Here is a 14,964-nt window from a genome sequence, read left to right on the forward strand (position 1 = left end):
GCATGTTGACCAGTCTGGTCTCCAACTCCTGATCTCGTGACCTGCCCAGCTCGGCCTCCCAAAGTTCAGGGATTACAGGCGTGAGCCACCGAATCTGTCCACATACCAATCTGTCTCTCTTCTAAGGCCTGCTGACACATACAGTGCCATTCTGCAAATTAATTAAAGATGTCCCCTCTGGACAGACGGATTACAGAATGGCATCCCTTCCTCTCACCAGCCGAAGTCCAGCCCAGGGCATGGAACTTGGTCAGCATAACTCCTGACTGGGTTTTACCCCTATTTGCCCCTCTGTATCTAGGAGAAGTGTACACACTTCACAGCTGACTGCACATAGCAGCTCCTCCTGTTTTTCCCTCCCTTCCTACCTCTCCCCATCATTGACCTATTCATCCTCTCCCTTTCCCTCCCCTCCCATTTTTTCTCTTCTCCCTTTTTTCCTTTTCTTTAATTCTTTTTTCCAGGTTATACTGGATGATAACAAAATAATATAATTGAAGAGTTAAGGAAACAAGATGTTCATACTCCTTTTTGGAATTGTGGTAAAATATATAAAACATAAAATTTACCATTTTAGCCATTTTTACATGTACAACTTACGGCATTAAACACGTTCACGTTGTTGTGCCACCGTCACTACCATCCGTCTGCAGAACTTTTTCGTCTTTCCTAAATGAAACTCCGTTCCCATAAAACACTGCCTCTTCACTCCCCGACCCCAGTCCCCAGAAACCTCCCTTCTACTTTCTGTCTCTGTATCTGACGGCTCTAGGTGCCTTACAGAAGTGGACTCATACCATATTTGTCCTTTTGTGGCTGGCTCATTCCATTAAAATAATATCTTCAAGGTTCATGCATGTTGTAGGCTGTGTCCGAATTTCCTTACTTTTTAATGTGTATATTCTCTTCTATATATATACCACTGGTGGACGTTTGGGCTGCTCCTACCTTTTAGCTATTGTGAAGAGTGCTGTTATGAACAGTGATGTACAGGTACTTACCTGTTTGAATCCCTGCTTTCCATTCTTTTGGGTACATACACAGAAGTGCAATTGCTGAATCATATGGTACTTTCACGTTCTTGACCTTTGCTTTTTATGAATTGAAGTTTCTTGAAAAGTCTAGCTTTGATACGTTTTCTTTCAGCAGACATAATACACATGTAATTCTTGTACTGAGTAATCCGAATTGAGTTCTCTTTTCTCCACTTTTAACCGTGCCCCGTCGCATTCCTGACTGTTAATAATAACCTTGGAAGATTCCATAACTTTCCAGTCACTTAGTTACTAGACACTAGAGCAGCCTAATTGAACACTCTAGGCTCTCCTCCTCCCCACTCTGCCGCCACCCCCTGACTTGGGTTTGACAGAGGAACCAGTAGGGGTGGGGTCTGCTCTCCCATGGACCTCCCTTCCTGCCTCCAGGTTCCAGCTCCTGTGTCGGGAGGAAGGAAGAACATGCAGCCAGTGCTTTCTTACTACCCCCTTTTAAAATAATTCACGTAGAGAGTCCCTTTATCAGATGCAACCTAGTCTCTCTATTTAGCACTCCTGCAATTGATTAGGTCACTATTTGGACCCTGTTATTGAAATTTCTTATGACTTGTCCGTTTTGTCTGTTGCCTCTAACTGATTGGACTGAAGCCGTTGCTGTGGCACGCAGCCTGTATTTGTTGATTTTTACACCTATCTTTTCAAAAAGCTAACTCTTGGTTGCACTGATTTTTCTAACCTGTACATGTTGGTATGTATGTGTCTTTCCAGGTTCATTCCCGAGTCATTTTTCTGGATTCTTCATTGCTAAAATGCCTTTAGGAACCCATATGCTGACAGCTTCTTAGGTCAGGAAATTTTATGAATCCAATATATTTGGATTTTCCTTCTTTAAATGTTAGAGTTTAAGCTTACTTCTCAGTTCTGGAAGTACAGCTAATTTCCAGATCTTAGTGCTGAGCACCAAAGTGAATTTTGGCATAGATTCTGACTTTCCCTGTAACCTGGCCTACCTCTATCTGATAACACTGTGTGTGTAGCCTACAGTGCTATATGGGGAAAACAAACAGCGCACAGTGTTAGGAAATGGTGCACCTACTGCAACTCCTTCTTCGTAAACTGTTGTAAAAATAAGAGTTTAAAAATACTTTAAAATGTTTTATGAAAATTAAAAACTACAACAGGAAAATAAAAACCATTTGAAAGCACTTTATCCAAAAAGAAATACTATTGCCGTTTTAAACACACACACACACACACACACACACACACATATTTGAGATGGCATAATATATGGTTTTATGTCCTGTTTTTTTAAACTAGTATGACTATTTCTCTGTGTCATTAAGAATAATTTGAAGGCACGATCTTTAATGGACATATTAAATTTTATTATATTTGTTTATCATGATTCAGTTAATAATTATCTAGGTTTAGAGTGTTTATAATAATAGCAAAATCTAATAATTATTCAGTACTTACTATGGACTAGTTGGTGGTTTAATGCTTTACATATATTCACTCTTCATTTAATTGTCATACCACTTTTGAGATCCCCATTTTGCAGACAGGAAGACTGAGGCATAGAGAGGTTAATAACTAAAGTCACACTTTGTGATTGGAAGTTGGTCAAGTTGTAATTGTTATTCAGCTATTCTGGCTCTCCAATTTGTAATCTTAATCACTATCCTACCCGACTCACTGTATGATAAGGTATCTTCTTGGGAGGAAAAAATCTTTATCTGCATTTCTGATAGTTTCTACTGGGAAGATTCCTAGGGGTGAAATATCTAGGTCAAGAGCTGTGAAAACTTTCAGACTTAAAGGAATGTTGTCCAGTTGCCCTCCAGAATGTTCCTACCAGTCCATGTTCACAGCAGTAGTGGGAAGAGCCTGCCTGTCTACTGACTCCCACCACTGTTATTTAATTCCTCTTTCATAACCCTGAATTTAGGATCTCCCCGAATGGTTAAGATAGTCCAAGATTCCAGGGCTCCCTTAAGAACATAGAAAATCCAACTTTATACAAATGTGGAGTCATTTGTATATGTGCTTCAGATAGGACCACATCCTTGTTGTATTGGTCCATACGTAAATGAGCTTCCTTGTCTCATCATCACTAGATGTGAGAAATTGCTACCATGAGGGTATACTAAGCCTGATTGTGTCATCTGAAGGTCATTACACCTGTGGAGGGTGGCTTTCAAAATGTAGCCTTGTTTTGACAACTGCCATCGTGGGTGCTATTTATGGTATTTTCTCAAGCTTTTAGGCAGTTGGAAGTAATTTCATATTAATGGTCTTATACTACTCTTTGGCTTAAAAAACAGTATTGTAAAAATACTATTTATTTTTTCCCTTGCATTAGCGTTATAGAATGTACATAAAATGTTACACTGCATCTGCATTTCTAGGTAATAGCAACTTTTGGTAACCCTGGTTTTTGTCTTTTGAAGATAATTTCTTTAATACTCCCAGTGAACACTGACATTATAAGGCATAAATCCCCCAGGATTTTTAATAGAAAAGTTGAAAAAAAATTCCATGGAAATATCACAGGGAAAAGGATTTTGGTAATTTCTACAGTTATTCAGACAACTTCAATGAGGAATAGAAAATATTCCTTGTGATTGTATGAAAATTAATCACTCATCCTTCACTGGCACTTTGTATTAGGACTTTGTCATCACTGTTTTCCGAAAGAATCTTTATTGAATCATACATTTCACTGTGCTTCATTAAGGTTCTGTGTCTGTGCAGGTACTGCTTGGATTTTGAATTGCTTTACATTCTAAGAAGTATATTAAATCAGGCAAGAGGCTGGTAACCTGGAGCAAATAACCAATGCACACTTACTGTGAACTATCTGTAAGCCTGTGTTGCTTATGATTCCTTTTATTTTTATTTTTAAGCACGACTGTTGGTAGAAGCTTTGTCTTGAACACAATACTGTTGTTAGTAGCGAATGAAATGACTGGAACTGTGCTGAGGAAAAAAAAGTAGGCTGAAGGATTTATAGCAGACTACTGCAAACCAAATGTTGCAATTATCTGCAGCTGAAAACAAGTAGCTTTTAATGTGTCCATTTGGCCAAGAAGAGGGAGGAGAATTACAGACCATTGCTCCTTCCTCTCTCATTCTCATACTCTCTTCTTTATGTAGTTTATCATCCATAATTTCAGGATGTATTTTGCTTCTTTAAGCTGTTTTATCTGTAGGCTTATGAGGTCACTCATGTGTGAATTCCTTTGTTAGTCATCTCACCTTTTGCCTTGATGATAGAAAATTGATCAGGCCTAAAGTACAAGTTCAATAGACAACCCCCTTGGTCCTTTGTCTAGGAGAATAGCTACCATTGAAGGCCATGAGCAGGTTGCTATTAATATGACAGCCTGCTCTATCTCCCACTGTAATTTATAATGAAATACCTAATCTCCATTATTTTGATCCAAGCAGGCGATCCCATGAAAAAGTCTTTTCATCCAGTTCCCAATGGCTGTTACATGAGAAATGGCAAACCAATAATTTTTGTCAAGTTTTTTAAGCCAACAGAAATGCTTTTCCACTGCTACAGTTTCAAAAGGCACAGATAAAGCTCATTCACTGAGATGAATGAAAAAGCCATCTGGGGTTTTTCTTTTTGACTTCCTTTCCTTTTCTCCATCCTAGTAATCAAATTTGAGCAAAATCAAATGGGGCTTTCTATGAAAGTACCTTTTGTTGATCTGAACGAGCTGGTAATTTACAAAATACCCTTCCTTTGTGAGGAAGGCTAAAGAAAAAAAGAATCAGTAGCTTTTAAAGCTGGGCCTTAGTGGGACTCTAAACGCAATGAAAGCAGTCTGTGTTGAGAGATTGAAATGCATTTCAAAGCCAGGCCTGACTCGGGGTACAAGGAAGAACAGACCTATGTGCATTTTGTAGGAAGAAAAATGTGAATGAAAAAAGGAGAAGGGGAAAGAAACGAGGGATATCTGCATCATACATTAGTCACCCTAATTTTGGAGATGCATTCATCTTATTGAAAATGCGTACGTAACCAGTGATACTGAAGTCGGATATTTGCTCAGTCAGGATGCTCAACAATTTGAGCCTTTAAAGTTTGGAGCGGCATGGGTTTGTGGAGAAAGTCGGCTCGTGATGTGTGTGATGTTTTTCTCCAACTTTTTCTTTTTCTTCTTTGCTTTGGGATCTTGCGGGAAGTAGCTCAAGAAAACCTGAAGATGCCAATTTTTAGACAACTAATACTTCCTATTTTCCCTCCTTTTGCCTGCTAGATTTCCTCATGGTTGTGATTCTTCTTCACCCCTTTGAATTTGGAAGGATGGCATACACATATGAAAAACAGTAAGTAATGTGTGATTTTTTTTCAATTACTGTTACTAGTTAATTGTAACAGAGCTGAAATTTGATTACTGGAGGAGTTTGAAATCATGATGCATGCCTTGAAGGAAAATGGGTTTTGTGCAACCTTTGCATTATTTGGTGTGAATTACCTTTGGTTTGATTTAACTCTTTATCTCACACAGTTACTATTGTGATAATGAATGTGTTATTCACCACTGCTAAATTTATCCGGTATATTCTGTAATTACTAAGTATTTGTGCCATGTAATGTGTGCATTGTTAGTACAACAGTTTAAGAAACAATGCAAAAATTGCAGGGGACTGTCTTTGGAAATGCTAAGTTTTCTTGTTTTATACACCACACAATCTTCCTCACACACTGATAGTTTTAATTCATAATAATAATGTTTCCTAAGGACCTTTCTATTTATGCTTGAAATGAAATTCTCATATAAATTATGTGAGCTTATTTCTTCAAAATGAATATCTAGAGAGAGGCAAGAGTTGTTCTGACATTATAAACCAATCCATTTTTAATGCAGTTTAAGTGACATTTCTTATAATTTAATCAAGCATTATAATTAAAATAAAAAAGCTTTGATTAGAGATATTTTCTCATTTGGGAAAGTGAAAAGTTCATTTTTAGCTTCCTAAAAATAAGACAGATGTATGCTATCTGAAGACATGATCCTTTGGATTAGAGTACATGCCACAAGTATTTTTTAAAACATAAATGCAGCATTGGCATTTCTGAGTAACTACAGTGCATGTTTTAAATATATAAATGCCTTAGAATTAAGCAATGTGGGGGAGAATCAGTTCTGATATCACTGAAATAGCCTGAACAGTATTTGCATTAAGGGCTGGCACTGCTAAAGCAAGCAGATCCAGAGAATTTCATGTAGGCAAACATGAGATCTTGTTTCTGGAGCCAGGAAAAAAACAAGATTAATTAAAACCAAGTCCTATGTTGTTTAACCCTTAAGATAACAGTCAGCATTTATAGAGATGCTGAATTGGGGAACAGGATTCAGATTATTTCACAAAGGTCTCTTCGAGGGCCAAACGCTTTCCCTTCTAACTATTCCACACATCAAATATAAATTCCTGGAAGTTTGTATTTAAGATGAAGTCTGTTTTCCAAGCTTTTGCAGCTGCAGGTCTCTTTTCCAACTTCCTACATTTATCTTTGCCTGTGTTTCTGAGCCATTTGCTGCCTCCTAACGCCTAACTTTAAAATAGCACGCATGGCAGCCTGCCAAGACGCTGGCAGTGGGATGTTGGTTTGTATTGGTGTTGAAGTTGCAAAGCTTTTGTTACTGATAATTTATAACAATGGTAACAAAAGAGATTATTTAAACCTGAGGGGATAGGAGACAGGAAAAAGAACAAAACTGGTGCACTTCTTGATGGATGAAAGTGTGGTTCTTCCTGCAATAGCGAGTTGGGTGGTTGTGTTGTCTCCTTGGATGTGATGCTGCAGATGACCTGCACAGCGTCCAGTGTCACTGTAGTTATTGCCTGTGGTCATAGACTGACAGAGAAGTGTGATATAAAAGAGGGTTTGTCTAGGGGATGTAATTAATTATCCACATTATGCAGAATTTTTTCTCAGGCTATTGACTCAATTCCTTTATATAAGTTAAGATTGTTGCTAAATTAAGGTTGTTGCTTTTTTTCTTTCTTTTTAGGAGTGTTGTTGTTTTGTTGTTAATACAAACCAGTACTTGGGAAATAATACTTTGTCTTTTGCTTGCTAGTTTCATGTCTAGTCACTCTTGTAAGCCTTTCGCAAAATTTCTCTTCTATGTTTCTAAGCACTTTCGATAAAAGCTAGAGGTGCTTTGTCTTGCTGCAGTTGTAAAGGATCTCTGCGAAGACAGCGTTAAGAAACAGGTAGTTGGGCCCTGAAATGAGCTAAGGTTCCTGCCTGCTCCACTTGTCAATGATTAGCTGTTCTGAAACTCTTGTTAGTGTAGCAATCTATTAACAAGAATAATGTTTGTACCTATGCTGACAGAAGAGCAATCCTCTTTCTCTCAGCATAGGTACAAATATTATTCTATAAGCAGCTACATTTTGGGAAACTGGAGAGCTAATGATTTTCACTTAGCCATTGGGACAAAGGAAACCTCACATATTTTGCTTGCAGGCTTCGTATTCTCAAGTATAACAACTGATATATTACACACTTTACTCTTTGCTAAGACAATACAAAAGTAAAAACAAATAAACAAAAAATCACTCCTGGAAAGTTTAGAAATCTAGATCCACAAAGATGATCCACAGAGATACCACGAAGTACGGAGTATCTTTAAAACTTAGCAGTGGAAAGGAAGTGAGTGACATATTGGTAAAGACTCTGAAGCATCTGAGATTGACTTTAAAGTTTTGTTTTTCTTCTAGTAAAATTAAAGCTTCATTAAGCTTCATGTCGGAAACTTGGAGATACTTTTCCATTACAGTGATGCTATTGAGGTTTCAGTGCTTTCAGGGCCTCCTAATAGAACCCAAAAGTGGAGAGGAGGCTCATGAAGCACCACTCCTCTCTGGGTGGAGGTCCTGGTCCATGCTTAATCTCCGCCAGTAGAAGCGATTACCTAAAAGGTGTTCTTTTGTTGTCTTAGACAGGATAGAGTAAATATGCCCATGCTTTGAGGTACCAGCAAGCAATAGATTGCTTGACTAATCAGTCTGCATTCTCTAGTGTTCAGGGTGCAGGAAAGTGGTTGGCCTGGTTTTCACTCCAGCTTTATATTGATGCCTCTGGACTCGTCACCAGCATCTTTGGACTTTGCTTCCCTCAGGTATCAAAAGAGGATGTGATGTGTCCCTTGCTTGTTTCTTGTCTTGCCTTCTATGGGCTGGGCAGACTACTGGGATGCACTTTTTGGCATGAATATGATGGTCGGTCTAGTCAGCTTAGCTGGTGATGACATAATGACAAAGAAGACAAGACCAACAGACACTGATGTCACTATAACATGAGGTGGGAGCCAACTTTGGATGACAAAGGGGATGAGGCCAGTATTGATCAGTGCCCGGGTCACTGCATTTGTTAGGCAACTCTCAGCATGGCAGCAGCATATCCAAAATGGAGGAAAATGTGCCAACTCCATCATGTCTTGACATTCAGAATGGGGAAACGGGGAGATCGTAAACAGAAGAAATCTGTTTTGTAGCACCACCTTTTACAAGCATGTTGATGCATGTTGTTATGCAATACAGTAGATATAAATAATGTCCAGATAATTCAGAATAGAGAGAATATACATTGGTTTGAGACTCAGGAGGAAAAAGAACAACACAAATATGAAGGCCATATATTTTAAACATTTTTTTTGAGTCAGACTTGGCTCAAGGTTTTTAACAGCTAAAACAAAAGTGGAAAAAAATCTTCTAAAGGATAACTTCCATATCATGAGCATTTAATGCATTTTAGCCCTAACGCTTACAGGAACCTCAAAGCCACCTATTGTCACCTTCATTTTCTGGTGGAAAAAATGCAGGATAAGAAGGAGTCAGTTTCCAGCCACTGGCTACACAGGCAGCACGTGCCTCTGTGGGATTTAATCCGGGTCTCTCTGACTCTCACAGCCTTGACTTTCTCTGGATGACGCAGACGCCAGCTGTCCCTGCAGTCTCCTGCACGTGCACACCCTTCCCCGTCATTGCCCAAGGCCAGTCCAGAATCACGGATGTCAGCTCCTAGTGACGTTCTCTAATGGAATCCACTTTCACAGAAGAGTGAGCTGGCAGTGTAGACTTTACTGAGTGGGAGGTAGAGGGGTGAATTTTGCATATACCACATCAAGCACTTAAACATTCCTGTTAAACACTGTGGTCTGCAAATGGTCTTCTTAGTTTGCTAAAATTGGAGGTTCCTGTCTTTGACTCTTCCCTCAGGTTCCACCCAGATTCCCTAGCTGCTTTCCTTTATTCCTGGGTCCCCTTTTCTCTCCTCATTAAAACAAATAGGGAGCAATATGGTTTTGTCACAGCTCCTAAAACTAAACTTGCGCGTCTAAACCAGTGGCATGCTTAGCACACCTCAAAAACCTTCCCTGTAACAGTTCTTACTCTACTTCGTAGAAATGAGGATGATGTGGCGATTGAAATAATCCCATTGCATATTTTACTTTGGGGAAAAACATACCAGTCTCTTGGCTTTTGAGGCATCTAGTTTTGAAAAAATATTCTTCAGTGGGACGTCAAGGAGGATTCAGGGGACAGTGTCTTTATCAACAAGCATTACAGAAAATTTCATTGCTCTTTTGTCTTAAGCTACCCCCGATGACTGAGTCCAAGGTGCCACAGGGGAAAAAAAAAACTTAGAACATGTTAGTGTATTTGGGGCCATGATCGCATAATTAAAGGATAGCTTTGAATAGAAAATTAACAATGGAGGAGGGATGCAGCTTAGAATGAGAAAAGAAATAAAGGGGACTTACCAAGTAATAGAACGCTAGAAATGAATTTGAGTCTCCTTTTTTAGTGTGTCCCGTAATTTTATTGTATACTATATAGAAAACTATATCCTATAATTATATACTAACCAAACGATGTCAGGTTTATTTAAATGATAATAGAATCCTGATGCCTAGAAAGAGAAAGGCAGGCTAGACACCCTGAAAAATGGAAACCAAGTCTTCTTCAGGTTTAATATCCCAAAGGTTTAGATTTGTGCTGATGTACATTGAATCATGTGATTCGGTAGTAGGCTTTTTATCAGTTCAGCTTCTAGGTACTCTTTTAAAAAAATTTTGAAGAGAGAAGAATCAACTATAATAGCTCAACATGTACGATTTATTTTGAGTTTGGAGCATGGGGTGAAAATTGAGAAACATTTTATAAAAACTTTTGAAACCCCAGGTTTAGAAAGCTTTCAGAGTCATTTGCCTGCACTCAGGTGTATTTTCTGCATAGATTTCCTTTTAAGCTACTCAGGTCTTTACTTTTGCCTTTTGGCTTAAACAGTTGATGTGGTATGGTGCTCGGAGCCATGAACTTGATTGTCAGCCAATGTAACTCTTTTAGGAGAGGATGTCAAATCTGCTAGCCATCCAAAATTACCTACATTGCCTACACCCAAAATTGCCTACAGTTGCAATAACAGATTTAATAATACAGACTTTCTTTTGTTCAGAAGGGCAAGCTCTCTTAACAGATAGATGCTAGATCATTAGGGGTGAAAAGACATGGACACAGTGACAAAAGTGTGCTATGAAAAAAAAAACATAGCTATTTCTAATTTCCTTTATAAACTGAAGGGCAAAGTACTGCACCCAGTGAACCATTTAGTATCTTAATAGTTCAAAGGTAGAAGCCAGCAGGACACAGTGAAATGAAGACATGAGCACAGGAAAAGTTGTGCTTCTCCAGCTTTGCTGTGCAGAAAGTTTGAAATTTGGCCACAGGTCATGCAGGAATTCAGTATTTCTTTCATCTGCTGGGAAGTCAGCTCTGGAAATAAGGCTCCTTAAGCACACAGCAGAGCCCTTTCCTGTCAAGCTTGCTTGGATGACTCCTCTGAAACAACTTGGATTAAAAAAAAAAATACAGGGCTACTAGGCATGGCCAAAGAGAAAGTCATTTGTATTTCCTTACAGAAAATTTGAAACTAGACAAGCTACTTTTCTGGCCTCAAAAAATAAATAAATAAATAAATAAAAAGTCCAGCTGCCTACAGGGACAGCATAATCTATCATCAATGCAGTGAAAATAGAAAAAAAAATTTAAAAATGAATTTTCTCCTTTCCGTCCTTCGATCCTCTACCCTCTCTTCTAAAATAATAATAAAAAGAAATCTTCTATTTTTTTTTTTAATTTGGAAGGGAGAGTAGAGCAAAGAATGAGGACAGAGGGGGAAAATTCCAGACATAAGATGAATTTTAGAACAGTTCACTTGTGTTTTGAGCCCTTTCTCTAATTTTCTCAAAGTACTTATTTAGTGCCCGCTCTACACCTAGAGGATCAAAAATCTTTAAAAGCTTTATAACATAACGTCACACAGTTTTAGAGCTTCTTTCTGCTTCTAGCAGTGGGATTGCCAGTTGGGAGGGTGAGAGCAAAAGGCAAGGGTGACCCTTATGGAGAGCGTGTCAGGGTCACCAGGTTTCTGTTTGTTGTTTCTAAAGGTCTGTGAGCATATCTACTATAATACTATAATTTCATATTTGAAAAATGCAAAAATACCATTGTTTCAATGATGTGAACATCACAAATTAATGTCCCACAGAATCATCTTGGTCAGATCCCGATGGGGATATGCAGAGGGTAAGTCATTCTCAGCCTGCAAAAGCCTCTGGATAAAGCGTGGGCACCTCTTTCAGAATGCGGTTGGTGCTGGGGGAAGCATGAGACTTTACATGTTTATTAAAAATAGGGTATGGGTTAAAATCAGATGAGAAAAACTGGTCTAGATCAGATGAAGAAGAGACTTGGGGAGTATTCTTTAGTCAGTAGATATTTGTGGAGCACTCTACTTTGTATGGCACCCAGATGAGGATGTCTTCCATTTACATGTAGAGAACTGGACATGTACATGTGGGCTCAGATGAGTTCTGGACTCAAGACAAATTTAGAACCATCTTTCAACAGAAATGTCAAGCAAGTCAGGGACCAATAAAGGCCCTTTGTTGTGTTTGGCACAAAGAGACCGTGATTGATTTCAGCAAAAGCAGTCTGGGTAGAGGAACAACACGCTGGCCAGTTTGAAGCGGGCTAAGAAGAGAGTGGAGGTCAGCGGGGGAGCCTGCATCCATGGACAGCCCTTTCAGGCAGCTGTGCCAGGAAGGGGAAGAAAGGGGCAGGGTCAAAGCCGAAGTGGAACACAGGAATCAAGGCAGAGGGTTTAAGATGGGAGATAATTGAAAGGAAAATATTTCAACACATGCGACACAGTGAAGTCACTATTGTTTTGTGTTCTTTCATGAGATGGTCAGTCAGGTGTGGCCGTGAGAGGGCACACAGGGGAGGTGAAGGAGAATGAAGTTTATTGTATTCAGAGGTCCTAGAGAGACAGGGTCGTGTGGCGGGAGGATGGGGGGAGGGAGGAAGGAGCACCAAGGGAGCCAGCTCAACCAAGCAAGCAAGGATCAGAGAGACCAAGAGAGCAAGTGCCTTGATGGGGGGTCAGCATGGAGTACGCAAGCAAAAGGCAGGAGGGGATTTCATTGGTGCATTTGAATGTCACTGGGTCAAAATCAGGGAAAGGCAATAGGTGGAACTGGGGGCGGGGGCCAGCTTCATCACACTGTGCACCTCACCTGGCTGCCTGGCCAGGGGCCTCATAGACTGTGGGCATTGAGGCAGCAGGAAAACAGGGCGTTCTAACTTTCACAGAACAACTACTAATTCACTGAGTGTTTGTTGAAAACACATTATGAAGTGAAATGTGAGATGAGAAATGCATAGTTCTGGCTCTCACAGAGTTTGCAAACTAGGTCACTCAATAAGGCCAATCACTGATATAATAGGCTGGAAATAATAGGGTTCATCCAAGTGGCATGAACAGTGCTATATGGATTAAAATACTGATGGTTATTTATTCATGTTGGATTAGGGAAGATATTTTGGAGAAAGTGGACCTTAAAGAAAAAATTCCAATAGTAGGAGGTAGAGAATGAAAGTACAAAGGATGTGGAGGGCCTGGGTATCATGTTGGATGTTGGGTTCTTATACAACAGTCTTAAAGATCATGTAGGAAACATTGGAGTTTTTACTGAAGTGGCTTCGAATTACAGATGTATAGGCTTGGTTTAATTCTATGAGCAATCTGAAAGTTTTTGAACAAGGAATGGACATGATACAGAAGTCTGCATTAAGAAAATGAACTTGGCAGCCATACCTGGAGATGTCTGGAGCACACAGAAGTGGGAACCTGGCTAGGAAACTTGTAAAATAGACTTGGTGAGAAGAAACCAGAGACTTGATCATGGTAGTCATAGTAAGGACAGGATGAAAGAGAATTAATTCATTCATTAATCCAACAGATACTTACTTAGTGCTTACTACATGTAAGGCAGACACAGGGCTCTAATCTCAAGGAGCTCCCAGCCAAGTGTGTGTTCAGTTCTGTAAAAGAAAAGAGAAGGAAATACCCAATGATAAGAGATTACATAGAAGGCATGTGTATGGAGGGAACAGGAACCCAAAAGAGCAGCCTTTCCAGAAGAGAGAGGGAGAAACAGTTTCAAATATTACTGAAGGGATTTGGTAAAAGGAGACTTGAAATGAGTCTGTTGGCCTTTGCAACATGGAGGATGTTAGCAGGAGCAGTTTCATTCAAGAAATTGGGGGCAAAATTATAACTGTTATAGATTGAATATTGATTAAGAAGTGAGGGATTGAGGGATTCTTCATTGAATAAATGGGGAGCAAAATTCTAATTGTTATAGACTGAATATTGATTAGGAAGTGAGGGACTGAGGACAAGGAAAGAGGAAAATATTTTAAAGGGAAATATGTGGCAGCTGCTGAGGGCAAAGTAAGAAAGAATAAGATAAAAAAAAGATCCTGTGATTTTAAGTCTCAGTGAATAATGGTATCACTTGGCAAAACAGGGAAATCAGGACAAATACTTAATTTTAAGGGAGCTTTGGTTTCTCCTGGATTAAGTTTGAAACATGGATAGATATTTGGTCCATGATTGGAAAAAGAATGATAAAAAAATTAAAGAAATGTTAGGCCTAGATACAGCTTTTTTAGATTTGCATAAGTTAGGTAGTTGCCAGGGTCCTAGAAGGTAAAACAGTGGCGGGGGAAGAGGAGTGTAAAGCACAGGAGAAAGGGGTGAGAAAGCAGATGAAAGGTCAGAGGACCTGACTGACGGGAAGTGGTTAGAAAGGCCACGGAAACCATCAGAGTTAGCTGTTAAGGCAGTTAAGGAGGGTTTTGTTTTCATGGTTGTTTCATCTTCAGTGGTTGTTAGACTGTTTGCTCCAAAGCAGAACGAAGACCAAGAAAATGCCATTGCTTGTGGCAGCTAACAATTGTTGATAATCTTGGGAACCATTTGTTCTCAAATGGGGGCAGGCATTTTAGTAGATGGATTAAAACAACAAACACGGGATTGCAAGGAGTGAAGGCGAGTGGGATTTCTTTTTTGTTGTTGCAGAGAAGGTGACAGAAGACCTTAATAGCAGGTTGTGGCAAGGTTGAGAGCAGACCTGAGCATGTTCGAATGAACAGCTGTCTGTGGAGAGGAAAATCGTCATTGGAGGTGACACTTGAAAGGAAAAGGTAGAAAATGAATGAAGCAAAGTTGGGGAGACAGTATGATTTAGCTTCTATCTCAGTGTTTCTGTCAGAATTTAATGAGGTCATGGATATAACGTATCTGACATGTAACAGGTTTTCAGTAAGTTTGACCTATTAGTATTTTGGAGTCAGATGAGATGAAGAAGGCATTTATCAAGTGGCTACTCTGTGCCAGACTCATGCTGTTTCACCTCCCTGCACAGCGACTCTGAGCTGGGTGTTGTCAGCTACATTTTAAACCTGATAAAGCCAGAGGTGAGGCCTTGCTTAGAATCACAGCCAAGGAACTGCAGAGTGTGGATTTGAACATAAGTCTGTCAGAGACTACAGATACCACTAGGCCTTTCGATTTTATGAATAATTT

The sequence above is a fragment of the Cebus imitator genome, unplaced genomic scaffold, assembly GCF_001604975.1.
Source record: "Cebus imitator isolate Cc_AM_T3 unplaced genomic scaffold, Cebus_imitator-1.0 Scaffold111, whole genome shotgun sequence".
Taxonomy (NCBI): Eukaryota; Metazoa; Chordata; class Mammalia; order Primates; family Cebidae; genus Cebus; species Cebus imitator.